The following is a 17,183-nucleotide window of genomic DNA, read 5'->3' as shown; positions in this document are numbered from 1 at the left end:
CTCCAGTACCCCACTTTGAAAAGGAGATGAGGATTTTTTTATCATTCAAAACACCCAAAACAGTATTTTAATAAGTACGGTGAGGGTTGTACATCGATATATCAATCCGTTTGGAATGTATCCAGGCGTATCAGGACGTAATTGACAACCTGTACATGAGCCAATTCGCTACTAGCAAAACTGCCGCACAGAGTCTCCAAGGATGGCCGTTACACATTTATAAAGTGAATAGCTATAAAACATAGAGACTTTTGTTATTATAGATCTAGTAACGCTGCAATATGGGGGGTATATACAACGTTGAGAAGTATAAAATAACACTAAGTAGTAATTATTCAAGTAATCATTACCACAATCTCTCCTCTTCTATCTCCTCCCTCTCTCCACTCTCCTCCCTCTTCCCCCTCCCTCCTCTCTCCACTCTCCTCTCTCCACCCTCCTCCCATTCACTCTCTCCTCCTCTCTCCTCTGTCCTGTCTTCTCCCTTTCCCTCCCTCCTCCCTTCACTCTCCTCCCTTTCCCTCTCATTCTTTCCTCCTCCTTCTCTCTCCTCTCTCCACTCTTCACTCTCCACTTTCCTCCCTCTTCCTCTCCCATCCTCTCTCCGCTCTCCTCACTCTCCCTCTCTCTTTCTCTCTCCTCACTCCACTCTCCTGCTCTCACCTCCTCCCTCCCTCTCTCTCCCCTCCTGTCTCCTCTCTGCTCTCCCCTCTCCCCCTTCCCATCTCGTTTAAATTATTCCATAAAAATTATTCACAACCGACTAACTACCGCCATTTTGAAACCAATAAAACGATTTTGTTAGTATTTTAAAAATGTCTACCAAAGATTAGTGCAATTATTACATTTCATAATTTTTTCTTAACTGGTTCAATATATATATATATATATATATATATATATATATATATATATATATATATATATTAATAAAAACACATAAAGACAGATTGACGGAAAACTAACGGTTTTAGGACATAACTTCATATTATTCTTTTTGCTCATTTTTATGTGTATGACATAATTCCAAAGTATTAGAAAATTCCGAACATCCTTTATTAGCATAGGTCGTATAATGTTTCGTGTGGCCACCATCCACCATTGTTTTGTTTTTTGTTTTTTTTTTTTTTAAGTTATTTCGTAAACTAGTTAAACTGAAGAAACCAAATTGGACATATACGTTTGAATATACAGGAGACCATGAAAAAGAATTGTGTTATTTTCTTTAATATTAACAAACTGTAGTATTTTGAACATTTCTTTAAATCTAATGACAAAAAATCTGTTTGGTTATAACAAAGTTACTAAACTTTTCACGATGTGAAAAACGTTATTTCAATTCCAACAGCAGCTGTTTCTACGAAATCTGTCAAAGCAGAAGCGCGCACAACCACTTTAAAGATACGCTTGCACAAGCCGCAAGTGCCACACATGCCACTGAGGTGTCAGTTGTTTGTTGCTCTTGGCTTTCAAAATATTAGTATCTTGTGTAACCAATAAAACATAGTAAAAATGTAATAGAACAGTTAAATGTGGTTTTATTAAATCGCTGATATAATTTTATCGTTGAGAATTTAGTTATACTATAAAAAAACAATTAATATGCTTTTGCAGTACTTATTTGAATAGTTAAGTTTTTAATAAGAAATAAAACGAAAAGTAATTTGAGTTATAATTGTATAAGTTGATAGCTTGCATGCAATATAACGTTACGTAACTATAGAACACTCACGAACGTAGTCAAATTGATACAGTTTATTTTGTGTATTAAATATAAATTACACTAGGCCTTTATACAAATTTTAACAAGCTGATACTGTGGAGCTATATATACATTCTGGCAATGAAATAACTGGTCTCATTTTAACTATTGTCCCCTATAACTCCCGTTGTTCAAATAACAGCTGAAGAGTTTCGAGTCTGCCGCTTTTTACTGTTAACAGCTCGAGCTAACCGTTGCCGGCAATGAAACGAACGATGTTGTCATCCTGTTGCCAAAATGACAGGAGTTTCACGCAACACATTGCGGGAAAAACTGTTGCCACGCGACAAAACTGTTGTTTTCATGTTACGTTAAAAAGCCCATCAATAGAGATATCGCCTCTTGTATGTCGCACTAGCATCGTTTACTAAAACAACAGAGAAGAATATATCTTTCTCTGTGTCTATAGCTAGAACAACACAGAATTATATAAATTACACTACGACGACGGCAAAGTGAGACGGCGATACACGGCGTGACTGCGGCGTGGTGAGACACGATACACGGCGTGAGACAGCGACGCGGTACCCGGCGTGACTACGGCGCGGTAAGACGGCGGCAAAGTGAGACGGTGATACATGGCGTGAGACAGCGACGCGGTACACGGTTTGATTACGGCGATACCCGGCGTGACTACGGCGCGGTAAGACGGCGGCAAAGTGAGACGGTGATTCATGGCGTGAGACAGCGACGCGGTACACGGTTTGATTACGGCGATACCCTGCATGACTGTGGCGCGCCGAAAAAAGGTTCTAACCAAACTATGAAACCGGGTTTAAAAGTAAAAATTTCAAAATTCATACAAATGTATTTTGTAACAATGGCTACCAGCGCATTTTCATTTTTAAATTGTTAATATAAGTTCTATAAAATAATTTTATGAATATGAATAAAAATGTATTACGTTTGTATAAATAAAATTATATCATTATCCCGTTTAAAAATCAGTCGAAAATTGAGAAAAACTGAAAAGTAAGTTTATTTTATTTCTATGCTCTTGCGTGGTGATTCAGTTTGGAACTAGTCCCGCCACGTTTAGACTGAAAAGGAGTTACCTGAGTTGAGGAGCTAAGACAGAGTACTGTAAGGGCTAAAATCTCATCCCCTCATGAGATATCATACAGGTGGCACAGCTACAACCATAAGTCTGTTTGGGAATATCCATATCCACGAACTCATCTCTTTTGAAAATCCTGGGTATAACACTGCATCCAATTGTCTAATTATTTACACAGAAATACTTCTGAGTTAGTTTCCTTTTGATTTGCTACACTATTTCGTAGGGTGTGTTTTTCCATCCCAAAGATACTTCCATTTAATTATATCTTTTGTATTTTTATTAATGTATTGGTATACTAGCCCAAACTTCCTTTCGATAAATAAAATGATACAAGTTTTATCGTATCTCTTTATACCAACATGAAACAAAAATCACTGAAATACTAAAAGTACAACACTTTCAAATATTTTTACTTCAAAGTTATTACTTTATACGGCAGTTGTCATTTAGTGCAAGAAATACAGTTACTCAAAATAAAACTGTTTTATTATTAATAAAATTAATGGCTATTATTAATAACCAAATAAATACAATTGGCTCTCTGAAATTCTACTAAATTGCAGTTAAGTATAATTTCAGTAGTTTTATTATTATTTTTATGGTTTAACATGTATATAGTACTCATGTAATTTTAAAATCCAAAATAAACTAACAATTTATTATTTCCTGTTAAATAGGACATGTTTGATTGTAAACCTACATCTAGATTATAACTCATAACTATTTTATATTAAATACCAAGCAGTTAAGTCATTATCGTAAGTTTTCTTTACGGGTATTAATTTTGAACTGTTGCATATTGTATCACATCACATTTCGTATAACTAAAATACTGCACATGACTACGTTCACTTATAAACACGGAAAAAACCGAGGGTACTGTCTCACGGGGTGGTGCGGCGTGGACTGGAGTAGAGGACAGCTGTGGGAACGCGGCAAGGGGTGGTGGGTTGTTGCAGGGGGGTAGTGGGTAGGGGGTGGAACTGTTGCTCTTTATTAGTAGTAGTCGAGTGTACTTCACTTCAATTTCTGCGTCATGTGCTACAACAATACAGCTGTGTGGTTAAACACTGTAGGTGACTAATATGAGTAGTAATGAACTTTGACACTTAAACTAAAACTGTAAAAGGTAAGCTTTTAGCCTGTCATCTTCTGAGCATTTGTCTCAGAACATAGAGGAACTACTCCAATTGTGATAAACCTGTTTTCTTTTTTTTTTAATTAAAACAGAAGCTAAGCATTCCTCTAACACCTTTGAGAACCTCTGCCCTGCTTTCAGAGTGACAGTGTATTCTGAAAGGATAACAGGGTTTCGAACATTTGCCATCGTTATAGGTTATAAGAGGTATAACACAACGTTTCGAGGATTGGAATCTATACTCTTCATCAAGTGGGGAAGTATTAATACCTACAAAAATAAAGAACACCTCTCCCAACTTGACAAATAGGATAGATTCCAATCCTCGAAACGTTGTGTTATACCTTTTATAACCTATAACGATGGCAAATGTCCGAAATCCTGTTATCCTTTCAAACCTTCCATCATCAATCACAAACTTTAAACAAAACAAAGTGTATTCTGCTTTAGACCACAACGGTGACAGATAAACTATGTCTGGATAGATTTGACCATGAACCACTATATGGTGAAATCAATTAAAACGCTCTGTCCTTATCTACTATTGCCGCTTCGCTAACGCTTAGCCACATCCCATCGAGAGACGTTTACCTCATTTAAACATTAAAACGTAGTAACGATTTCCGAGCAAAATGTCAAGTCCGCAAGTTTATTACGTTCTTGATACATTCTACGTTGATAAGTTCTACGGAAAATATATAGACACAATTATTTACTAACAGATGGTTATATCGACAATAAAAAACGTAGACATGTCACTCGTGTACGTAATGATACAAGCTAGATCCTGGACCGGATCGAATCACACAAATTGTAAAGACAGATAAATTTTACAGCCATAAAATTGCCAATACGTCAATACTCTGCAGTGACAGAGAACTGTAAGAAGGTTATTGCATCGATGCATTCACTGAAAAAAATGCAGAGGTTTTTGCCACTTCACATAAAACTTTTGTTGGTTAAAGTACTCATACTGCCTCATTTTTCTTACTGTGTGTAGAACCTCTTTACAAGATGTGTGCCTCACTTTAATGCTAAAAGTCTTTATTAATAGAATTCAGTTTATTTTACTTAATTTATCAAAATTCCACATCTGAAAAATTTGAGAGAGCACAAATAAAATTAAAATGGATAACAGTTACATCCGAAGATGTAATGGCAAGTGAAATATAAGTTAGAAAGGGTGCACTTAATAAGGATATAGGCCAACTCACCGATGTTGATATAGGTTCTTGCCTCGCTTCTCCGAGGGGGGGGGGGTTGGAATTACAGCTTGTCCAGGGCTGCAGTGGGAACCATGGAAGAACGGATCACTTGTAACACCTTCCTGTTGTCACTAAGAACAATCACTGGAATCGGGGTAGAAAACAAGTTCCATCGCACATGAGATAGTTCAGTGAGGCACTCACTACTTCGGCAACCGCATTCACAAAGGCCATAGAGACCCTAGGGCGGCCAAGAGAGAAAAAAGCGCGAGACCAGTTGAGCGACCGCTACCTGACCATGTCATCTCGGACGTTACCGACGATACAACTGAACTGATTGCTCGAGAAGGGAAGCTCCTGGACAGCGAACAGACGGAAAGGACCACGCGATCTGTCCACCAATGAGAGGCGGCCTTTAGATCGGATGATAAGCCGAATGGTCAAAGATAAGCTTATCAGTTTATTGATTTGGCATAGGAATTCCCCGAACTACTGTCCAAGAGTCTTCTACTCAATATTAAAAACGAAAATCTACTCTACTGGGTATTGCAAATATTATACAATGTTGAAAAAGACGTTTCTAGATTTGACGAGGTTATATTGTACGACTTGAAATGTATAAATTCAGTTTTTACTCTGATGAGTGACCTGATTTTAGAAATCTATTCGGAAGCTTCATTGATATAGAGTAACAGATAAACTAACTCTCTGGACAAAGGTATACCACGTAATTGCTCATGTCAAGACAAACATATCACCATAAAGACATGGGTCTCTGATGCTTAGTTTCCCATCTGTCTGTCGTCTGTATGTGTTTATATATATATATATATATATATATATATATATATATATATATATATATATATAACTGGTCTTTGGTAACAAGACCAGTTACCGAAAGAAATATTATGAAATTATCTGATATATTCGTGATGTTCTAGTTTCTTTCAATCTAAATTGGTCCGTGAATTCACCGACACGAGTGACCGCTACAACGAGTACTGCCATCGACAATGTTGTCACCAACATTCCTGACCTGACAGTCTCTGTTTTGAACACTGCAATCTCTGACCACTTTGCGCAGGAGGCCGTGGTTCATGGGTGCAAACTGGAAAGTCAAAATTCTAAATTTAAAGTTGCCAGGACAATTCGGCCCAAAATGTTCACCACTTGAATGAGATTTTGGAAGTCGAGCCTTGGCAGTTTTTAGACAAGTTTGGTAATGTCGATGACATGTATGCAGCATTCAGTGATGGTTTCAACTATTACCTGGATGTTGCTTGTCCGTTCAGGAGGACCAAAGTCAATCGCAAACCACAAAAAAAGGTACGTGGATGACTAAGGGAATTCTTGTGTCTCGAGAGAAGCTAAAATTTTTTCACACAACATTTTCATTGGAACCCAAAACGAAAATTTCAAAACTTTTTTCAGAAATTACCGAAGGATCTATAAAAAAGTTATACGAGCAGCTAAAGCGTATGATGTAAATAGAGCTTGGGTAACTGCGAAAAACTTCTCAAAAACTGCTTGGAAAATCATAAACGACCTTATCTCGAGATACAAATTTTGAGCAAAAACACCAAAGAAATTGCAATCAGAATTGAAGACAAAATTGTTGAAAATCAAGCTCAAGTAGCAGGACGAATTCAATAAGTACTTCTCTTCCGTTGCTACAGTGAACTCGGCGTTCACTGAACCTCGGTTCGGCGGGGGAGATGCTGTTGAACCAGTTGCATCCATGGCTTTGGCTCCTGTGTGTGAGGGGGAGGTAGCACGTGTGTGATACAAGGACTCTGAACTCAAAAAAAAAACGTGTGATGCCAGCGGGATGTCAGTGTGGCTTCTCAAACGTTGCTTCAGGCACATAGTGAGACCACTCACAAAACTGATAAACTTTTCTTTGGGAAAAGGGAACTTTTCCCTCTCTCCTGAAGACGGCCAAAGTCATCCCGATCTTCAAAAAGGACGATCCTTGCCTTGCAAGCAACTATCGCCAATCTCAATTCTGCCTGTGTTTAGCAAAAATTTTCGAAAAGATTTTTTATGAAAGACTTGCAAGCTTTTTAGAAAATAACAAAATTCTGAATCCAGAACAATTTGGATTTAGGAAAAAACAGATCTACAGTGGATGCTGTGAACAACCTCCTGGACAATGTTGTCGATGGAATGGAAGGACGAGAACATGTGCTTTAGCATATTCCTCGACCTATCCAAAGCTTTTGACTGTGTGCATCATGAGACACTGTTGCACCAGTTGGAGAAATGCGGCGTGTGCGGGGGGCTCTCGCACTTGTGGCTCGCTTCTTACCTCAAGGATCGAGACCAGTGCGTGGAGATCTCGAACGTTGTTTCAAAACAAAATTAAAATGACCCACGGTGTCCCTCAGGGCTCCATCCTTGGGCCTCTATTGTTTCTAGTTTACGTCTGTAGATTGAAATTCAGTGATCCAGCATGGAACGCTGGTTCAGTATGCTGACGACACTACTCTCTGTCTCAAAAAACAAATCAACCCAAGATCTGGAAATCAATTCTTTCATAGAATTGAATGCATGCATTCAGTATTTTGCTGAAATAAACCTGAAAAACAAATCAGTCTAAAACAAATGTCATACATTTTAGCCTTCGACAAAATGATCACACAGCGCACCCTGCTGTGTTTGTGGATGATGTTCGTTTAGAGGAAACTGATTCCACAAAGTTTTTGGGAATGTTCCTAGATAGAGGACTGACCTGGGCTGATCATGTGGACAATGTATGTGCTAGAGTAGCTCAGGCATATATGCCTTGCGGCATTTAGCAAAGTTTTGTTCCCTCAGAGTTTTAAAAAAAATGGCCTATTTCGGCTTAATCCACCCACACTTTGCGTATGGAGTGAGACTCTGGGGAGGTTGTGCCAGAAACAAAATGGAAAGAGTTTTCAAGCTCCAAAAAAAAGCAATCAGAATCATTGCAAAGCTGAATTATAGAGAGTCGGTGTAGGGAATCTTTCAGGGAGCTGGGGTTGCTGACTTTGCCCTGCCTCTACATTCTTGAGGTGATTCACGTACTGCAAATCAAAGTGTGATTTGGTTCGTGGCGGTGACGTTCACCAATATGGGACAAGAGGCAGGGACAATTTTCGAAACTAGTCAATACAGATTGACGTTATCACAACAACACCTCCCGCAACAAGTAGGTGGTTGTCAGGACTCATCAACAAGCTCCCTGAGAGTATAAAAAATTCCATCAATCAAAATCAATTAAAAACTCGTCTCAAATGCCTTTTGGTGTCAAAAGCGTTTTATTCTGTCGATGAATTCATGATGAGCCGCTGGGAGGTCTAAATTTGCACAGTATTTAAATAATCAGTTTGTATGTGTTTGCTCTGGATCTGGAGTCGGTATGTATATGTTTGCTTTGGATCTGGAGTCAGTTTGAATGTGCCTGAGCGAATGTATGAATTGTAAGTGTGAATGTGTATGAAGGTATAGTTGGGGACTATTTATTTTTTTTGTTTATGACGATTGCGATACAATGTTAAATTGTTTTAAAATGCAATAAAGAGATTATTATTATTATTATTATTATTATTATTATTATCTGTAGTATTTTCAAAATGGCGGCAATAAAAGCTTTTAAACTTTGAATATCTTACAAACTAGCAATTTTTCTCAAGAATTACATGCATAGTTTTTAGAGGATATTATCACAAATCTAATGACACCTAAATTGTTTAAATCTAATAATAAATAACTAATTTGGAGCAGATTTACTGTGACAAGACGTGGCCCACATTGAAAGCTGCCGTTTATTGTTGGCTATTCACTGAGATTCGCAGTATCCGTTCAGCATATGTTGACATTAGGAAGTCAGTTCCTTTCAATTAACAAGTAAACAATTTGCTGGAATTGAAACCGAAATTTTACAAACACGCCAATTCCCAAATACCCCTTTCCCTGTTATCGCAATTGGTTCGTTACACCATTTATTTTAAAAACACACAAATGAGTGTTAGTGGTAAATATAACAAAATGAATGTAGTGCATCCCAAGTTTACTCTCTCTATGGAAACCATTCAATGCTAGTTCTTAAGAGTATGATAGACAACAACTTTACTATTAATACGAGATCTAATTTGTCATTTACATTCACCGGTTGCTCCGTAAAACCAAAAAGATACCTAAAAATGTTTAGTATATTCCAACATTTGTATTTCAGTAGCCTACTATGGGTTCGTAAAAGCATGTTGAGCATAATCATCGAAGTGTTAAAACTGGATAGCAGGGGATAAAAATAGATAAGTAGCCCATAATTAGATTTTTTAGTCTTATTGTCAAAGTACCAGTGTGAATTTGAGCGAACCATTCCAAAACAGAATCAGGATCACTCAAAAATCTTCATCTTTGGCGGCAGCCAGGAACTGTTATCGACCCTCAGATTATGTTGTCGAGAAATTTTTCAAGGCTTTGGAACCCATCCTGTAACCTGAGTATGGAGTATTAGGAAAACCATGTCACGAAAACTATCTTATAAATAAAGCTTACAGAAACCGCGCAACAAGATTTTGTATAAACAAAGTAGAACTGAACATTTGACAGGCTCAACAGTTATCGCCTTGTTTTGACAGACAATTCAACAATGGATAAATGTAACTTTGGATTACAAACAATGATTACAGCTCCGATGTTTGTTTTGCCCCACTATCTCCCCTCTTGCCGCACATTTTTCCTGTCTACTAATATTTTTCAGTGCGTGACAGAATGAAGTAATGAAGGTCTATTGGAACGTCATCTCGGTGTTCGGAGTGAGGGAGTGGAGATGCTCGACATTAGCCGCATCGGGCGACAGTTATTCACCTCTCACGGCCAGCATCTTCGCGAGAGTGGGAAGCGACTACTGACGTGCCTCATGATTGCGCACCTGGCCACCATGGCACCAGACCTTCGCCGCCACAAACCTCCGCTTGTCGCTGCACCTAGCCACTCACTGCCCACTGCTATGTCGAGAACCGAAGGAGGACCGGACCCCGATCTTCAGGAGACACCAAAGCAGCCAAGGGTGTTGCTTTTTTGAATCATTCGCTGACGCCGTTAAGAGCACAGGGACACCAGCAGCATGGCAATATATTAGAAAAACAAAATTTTTTTAGGGAACCCACTACTAGTCACCAAAACAAATTGACTGACCTCAAATCGAAATCGAAATTTAAAAAAAACAAATTCGAAAAACAAATTTTCAGATAGCTTGACATTTTTGCATCAAAATGCACAAATGGCTACAAACAAGAGAATGGAACTTTCCCTCTTGTGCGAAGAGCTTCTTCCCGACGTGCTAGTCATATCCGAACACGGATTTAACAGCAGCAAACATTGAACACTTCAACATTCAAAATTACCAATTGGCTAACAAATGCTGTCGCTCCTCAGCCAAAGGTGGGGGTGTTTGCGGTTTTTGCTCGGGAACAATCTTTCGTTTACCCCTGTTTCTGTCGAAAGCACAACTGGACAAAGACTTAGAAGTCACAGTGGGTAAAACATTCACAGAAACAACAGCACAATCCAAGTAATTGGAGTATACAGGTCCCCAAACGGAGATGAAAAACAATTCTTTTCCAAATTTGAAAAACTTCTGACTGACATGGACAAGGAGGGATCGAAAATTTATCGTCATGGGAGATTTTAACATTGATGTCCTAGATATCGATAGTCCCTTGACGAAACATTTCGCTGACTTGTTGGGGTCCTTCGGTCTTGTCTGTTCAATAGACCACACCAAACAAGGATTACCGGCACTTCAGCGACTGCGATAGATAACATCATATCAAACTTGACTGACCTCCGTGGTGTCTGTGATCAACACAGCCATCTCAGACCACTATGGCCAACAGGGCCATTGTCAGTGGTCTCAAACCAGCACGGGACCCAAATCATACAAACAACAATCAGAAGAAAACACAAAGCCCTCAAACATTGCTCTTCTAAAACTCTTTTCTTTCGAGAGAGAGTTGGAACTGCCTAAATTTTAGAGATCCCGTTGAATTACAATTCAAAAACTTTTGAAGACACTTTTATTTTCCATCTGAACGTGAGCTGTCCCCTAAAAACAATCCATCAAAAGGCTACAATACAAAAATGTGAATGGATTACAAGAGGCATTTTGGTTTCAAGGGAGAAATTACGATTTTACTCTGAAATCAACAAGCACTCGAGTGACGAGGCTTTCAAAATTTTTTTTTTACAAATTACAAGCGGATTTATAAAAAGGTGATCAGAGCTGCAAAAGCATATGACGTCACCAAAAAATTGCTCACGTCAAACAATTTTTTCAAAAACGGCATGGGCTATCATTAAAAATAAAAGTCCACCAACTGAAAGACAAATTGAGCTTCAGATTGGAAACGATCAAGTCAGCGATGCAGCCAAAGTCGCGGACGCTTTCAATAATTTTTTTTGCCTCGGTTGGTGCTGACCAAGGATTCAGTCCAAAGCAGCATCAGCCACATTCCACTTTGGTACGGAGCCCAGCAGCTTCTATGGCTCTGGCTCCTACTACAGAAGAGGAAATTGCCAGAGTGATGAGAGATCTTCCTTTCAAAAAAATCAAACGATTTAAATCATGTTTCAATGTGGCTTCTTAAGCAATGTGCCACAGCACCTGTTCAGGGCCGCTTGAACATTTGATAAATATCTCTCTCTCCGCTCAGGAATATTTCCATCCTCTCTGAAAAAAGCCAAAATCACCCGATATTCAAAAAAGGTGACCCCAAATTAGTTCAAAATTATCGTCCCATCTCAATTTTACCAGTTTTCAGTAAAGTTTTTGAAAAGATCTTCCTCAGTCGGACTCTTGAATTTTTTGGAAAAACACAACTTACTATCATCAAACCAGTTCGGTTTCCGAAGTGGGAAGTCGACAATAGACGCAGTCGTTGGGCTGGTCGAGATGATAGTAGAAGGAATTGAAAGTCATAGAGACACAATTAGTGTGTTTCTTGACTTATCTAAAGCATTTGACTGCGTTGATCACAACACCCTAATTCACAGACTGGAGTATTACGGGATACGAGGAGTGCCACTCTTGTGGCTTGAATCGTATCTCAGTAATAGAACACAATTCGTAAAAATTTCTGACGTACGGTCGGAGGGGGGTGAGCTGGGTTGTGGTGTTCCTCAGGGCTCCATTCTCAGTCCGCTACTCTTCTATTGTATGTCAACGATGCTGGCTCATCTTTGCACCAAGGACGAATAGTCCAGTATGCCGATGACACGACTCTCTGTTTCAAAGAAAAATCAAACACACAACTTGAAATGACAACATTCACTGAGCTCAACAACTTAATTCAACATTTCAATGAGCTCAATCTTAAAACAAACCGTCAAAATCGGTGTTTGTTCAATTTCGTTTGCGGCCGACCGTCTCTGATCAAAGTCCTATAGTGATGTTGGAGGAGACTGAGATCGAAGAAGTCTACTCGACTAAATTCCTTGGGAATACACCTTGATCGAGGGTTGACATGGGATAGTCCATGTAGACAACGTTTGTTCAAAATTGTCCTCAGGCATTTATGTTTTTGAGGCAGCTATCCAAATACTGCCCCAATCAGGTACTGATGACGGCGTACTATGGATTGATATACCCCCACCTGTCATACGGAGTGGTCTTGTGGGGAGGCTGTGCAAATACACATTTCTCTAGAGTGTTTACACTCCAAAAAAAAAGCCGTTCGAACAATTGCAAAACTACAATGGAGAGGGTCGTGCAGACCAGCATTCAGAAAACTGAAACTGTTGACATTACCCTGCCTCTACATTCTAGAGACGTCTATGTTTTTCAAGTCAAAATGCAATCTCATCAGAGGTAGTGATATACACTCATATGAGACTAGAGGCAGGGACAACTACCGAACTGGGAGACACAGGACGGTAGTACATGAGCGCTTGCCTTCTCAGGCAGGAGCTCAGTTTGTCAACAAACTGCCAAATTTCATAAAAAGTGCCGCAATGCCTAAGGCATTTAAAACTCGTCTGAAAAGTGCATTGCTCTCAGAAGCTTTTTACAATACAGACGAGTTCATGGCACATGTTTGGGTGACCACATAATTGGCTGGACTGACGCTGGTGCTAGAGTGGGGAAATTCGAATAAATGAGCAGTAGGATGGATGGAATAAATTGTATGTACGAAAGTAACCTAGATGTAATGTATGAATCCAAAATTTTAGCTTATTTTCTTCTTTGACAATTGCTATAACATGTACATGTTCTAAAGCAATAAAATTATTATTATTATTATTATTATTATCTAGTTTTTGCACTTTGTAAGTATACAGACAGTACATATATATATATATATATATTTTCTTTTTTTTTTCAAAAAAGTATATATATTAACAATACATAAATAGAAAATATATATGTTCTATGAAACCTATTCGGAAAGTGCACCAAAATTCAAATTCAATCCATCTCAGAAAACCAGAACACACACACACACACACACACACACACACACACACACACACACACACACACGCACACGCACACGCACACGCACACGCACACGCACACGCACACGCACACGCACACACGCACACGCACACGCACACGAACACGCACACGCACACGCACACGCACACGCACACGCACACGCGCACTCACACACGCACACGCACGCACGCACGGACGCACGGACGCACGCACGCACGCACGCACGCACGCACGCACACACACACACACCTATTGGTATTACAGAGAAAAATTCCACATAAACTCCACTCCAAGTAGCTTGGATAAAAAAGTAAAAATGTTTTTAACAACATCTGGAACAAATGTTTAGTTGTGTCATCTGTATTTCTATTGTTTATTCGCTGCTGATTTACTTTTGTTTCTGTTATTTTATTTTCTATTTTATACGCTTTATGCACCTGAATACAAGATTTTCACAAATATAAATCCAATGGTTTAAAAAATGTATCTTTATTAAAAATAATATATTTATATTATCTACTAACTTTTATAAATCTGTCAATATTTATTGGCACTACACTAATTGTTCGGGTAAAACCTATTACCAACTGTGCACCGAATGTTTTATGGATAATAATTATAGAACAAATGTAATTATATATGTCACAGGTAAGCAAATGAATGAACCCTTTAGGTGCCTTGTTACGTACATGTCTTAGATAAATTAACACATTAAATACGAAGACACCATAGTGTGCGTGTTACATCGTGAGACTCTTGACACTCAGTATCGATAGAGCTGGACTGAAGGTGTCAACAGGAGTGTTTTAACTATCATATAATTTTGGGTTGTTAATAATTTATTACATTTCATTTTGCTCCATGAATTACTCTCTTTACGGAAACCATTCAATGCTAGTTCTTAAGAGTATGATAGACAACAACTATAATTATATAACTATAATTACATGTTTCCAAACTTTTCTATCTTCAGATTTATTTTTATTTGCAATATAATTTTCGTTCAAAGTTACGATTTTCATACTTGTCATAATATTCATAGTATGATAAACGTTGCATTTTTAACAATACAGACGGGTCAAAAATCATAATCAAAATACTTTTTCGTCAAATCGTGTAGAGCAAATGTGATTGCTTACACTATTGTAAAGAGAAGATTCGATAAGAGTCTTTTGCCGATTACGCTACATTTATTGTGTTAAGTTATATTTAAAATGTTTGGAATCGGTCTATATGTAAACCAGGGACCCTAATAATGTACATGTAAAATTTTAGTACAATCGGTGCTGTAGTTTTTAGGTGATTGGGTAAAACACGTACACGCGCGCGCGGTGTGACAAAGAGGTGGTGTGTGTAGGGGGAAGGGAGGGAGAGGATGGAAAGTAAGGGGGATGGAGGGATTGGTATGGGTGGAGGGAAGAGGAAGTGAGGGAGGGAGAGAAAGAGTGAGTGAGAGAGAGTGAGAGGGGGGAGAGAGAAGGATAAATCAATTTATTTCTTATGATGCTTTCTAAGGTTTATATCGATAACGTCCTAGGGATTTTTCAAATTAACTGATCATGATTTATATGGGCCATTTCGCCATTTAAATCAACTTTCATGTGACGATGTCTTGATGACAATTATAGGAGACAATTCACTTTCTTATAACTTTCGTTAGAGACTGTATAAAACGCACATTTTCGGCTATAAATACTTATTTATCTGCTAAAATATAACTAAGCGACTATGTAAACCTGTATCTATACTCTTTCCGTAAAAGTCAGTTTTAATTTTGAAGCTTGAAGTGTGTTTTAATGTATTATATTATGTCATCAAAACGTTAGACTTTTCAAGGTTTCCAACCACATTATTCCTTTTTCTCTTATTTATACAATAAATCTTTTCATTTTCTCTCATATGTGTAATAACGAGGCATAATATTTACATAGATAAAAAAATTCTATTTAACTGAATTTTAAATGCACGTTTTAAGAGAATTTATTCACCAATACAAAGTTAAGTCAATAAAACAGGTGGTTGTGTGAAGAAAGAAGCAAACGTCGCACAAAAATATAAATGGTGTTCACCAGTGAACAGAATATAAGCAGACTGAGAAGCCAGCTATGTGTTAAAAGCACATGCTTCTTGGAAATTCTCTTAGTGCTGATATTTATTTCAGTCACGAATCGAAGGATTTCGTATAATGGTTACTGCGTTATTCAGACAAGTCAGTCACAGTTTTAGTCTGCAGATATATTCATCGTACAAGATGATGTTTTCTGTAAAAAATGCGGTAATTCAAAGGTAATATCATATTTTAGCTCACTCTGTACATTCTTCTGTATAATAATCGATACTATTAAAGCAATACTTTACGTTTCGCGCGGGTATTTAAGTACCTCATTATTTTATATACGTACTTCGTATATAAATCTAAGGTTCGTGTATACAATATCATTTTAAAAGAAAACTACAATTATTAATTTCAAAGTAATATGATGTGAATATATCACAAGTCACAACAAGAGTGCGTGCGGGGAAATTAATACATTTTTATAAATACGTTATTCATTAATTTCTGACAGTCTTGTGAAAATTCTTAGATATACACTTTGTAACAGCCCGGGTCCCAGTCGGTAGCATAGGCGGGGTTGAAGTAGTAAAGTCACCAGGCAGTGTTATGGTTACTACCAATACCAAGTGTAGGCTGAATGTAGGTTTTTATCAGGGCGCCACCCCGTGGCGGGTTACTTCTTTTAGGGACAATACGGGGACCTGTCCCTCCCGTAGTTAGTATAGCTCTCACTGGTAAGGTAGACTTAGTTTAAACAAGTAACCATTCATGCATGCGAACCTCGACAACAAAATCACTTAAGTTATGGACCTGAACAAATTTGAAGACCAATAGCTTTCTCAATTAGAATTAAATTAGGCCTAGGCTTGGTTTTTATAACAAATAAAGAAAATGTTCTAAGTATCTGGCAGTTCCTATACCACACGTTCCGAGTAGTTGTTATCTATTCTCAGTACTTTAATACTATCGGCATGCGCCAACTATAGTTAAACTATATATGTAATTATAAGAAAAGGTTAACTTCAGTGACAGCCAAGTTCCAATTATCAATAACTTGAATTTATTAAACACATTAAGATTATGATGTAATTTAGCACATGATTTTAAGACCCGATTTTTATTTTTATATAAACTAAGTAATGTGAATCTGAAAATTTCACCCGAAATAGTAAAATAATTAGCTAGCTCTCAACAAGTAATATATTTAACAGGTACGTTCTGGAAGTGCCAAACTTCACTTAGTTTTGTTATACAAATAAACACAAAACAATTGTGTAAATATTAAAGTTTCAGTTAAACCATCCAATTCTTGGTAAAATATTTTATAAATAAGAGGCATGAAAATTAAGACGTAGGTGGCCACCGTGCTAGACATACAATTAAACATAGACAATACACAGATAAATAGATGTACAAACTTTACACATAAATGTTAAGGCAAACTAAACTAAAAGACGAAAGCAAAATATCCTAGCTGGTGTGAAGACACTCCACT

The 17,183-nt window shown here is 37.8% G+C and overlaps 2 protein-coding genes across 4 annotated transcripts in view; one reads left to right on the top strand and one right to left on the bottom strand.

Moving 5' to 3' along the window:
* Positions 1-5,535, bottom strand: part of LOC124353221 (orexin/Hypocretin receptor type 1-like) — a 72,549-nt gene extending 67,014 nt beyond the window's left edge. The window contains exon 1 of the mRNA XM_046803120.1: positions 5,175-5,535. The gene's annotated coding sequence lies outside the window, so the exon portion shown is untranslated. The remainder of the gene's footprint in view (positions 1-5,174) is intronic.
* The window catches only part of LOC124353222, a 133,346-nt gene that overhangs the window by 86,013 nt on the left and 30,150 nt on the right, over positions 1-17,183 (top strand). The window lies entirely within an intron of this gene.

This window comes from Homalodisca vitripennis, chromosome 1 (assembly GCF_021130785.1).
Source record: "Homalodisca vitripennis isolate AUS2020 chromosome 1, UT_GWSS_2.1, whole genome shotgun sequence".
NCBI lineage: Eukaryota > Metazoa > Arthropoda > Insecta > Hemiptera > Cicadellidae > Homalodisca > Homalodisca vitripennis.
The sequence above is the reverse complement of the archived record's forward strand: the minus strand, read 5'-3'. Positions and strand labels throughout refer to the sequence as shown.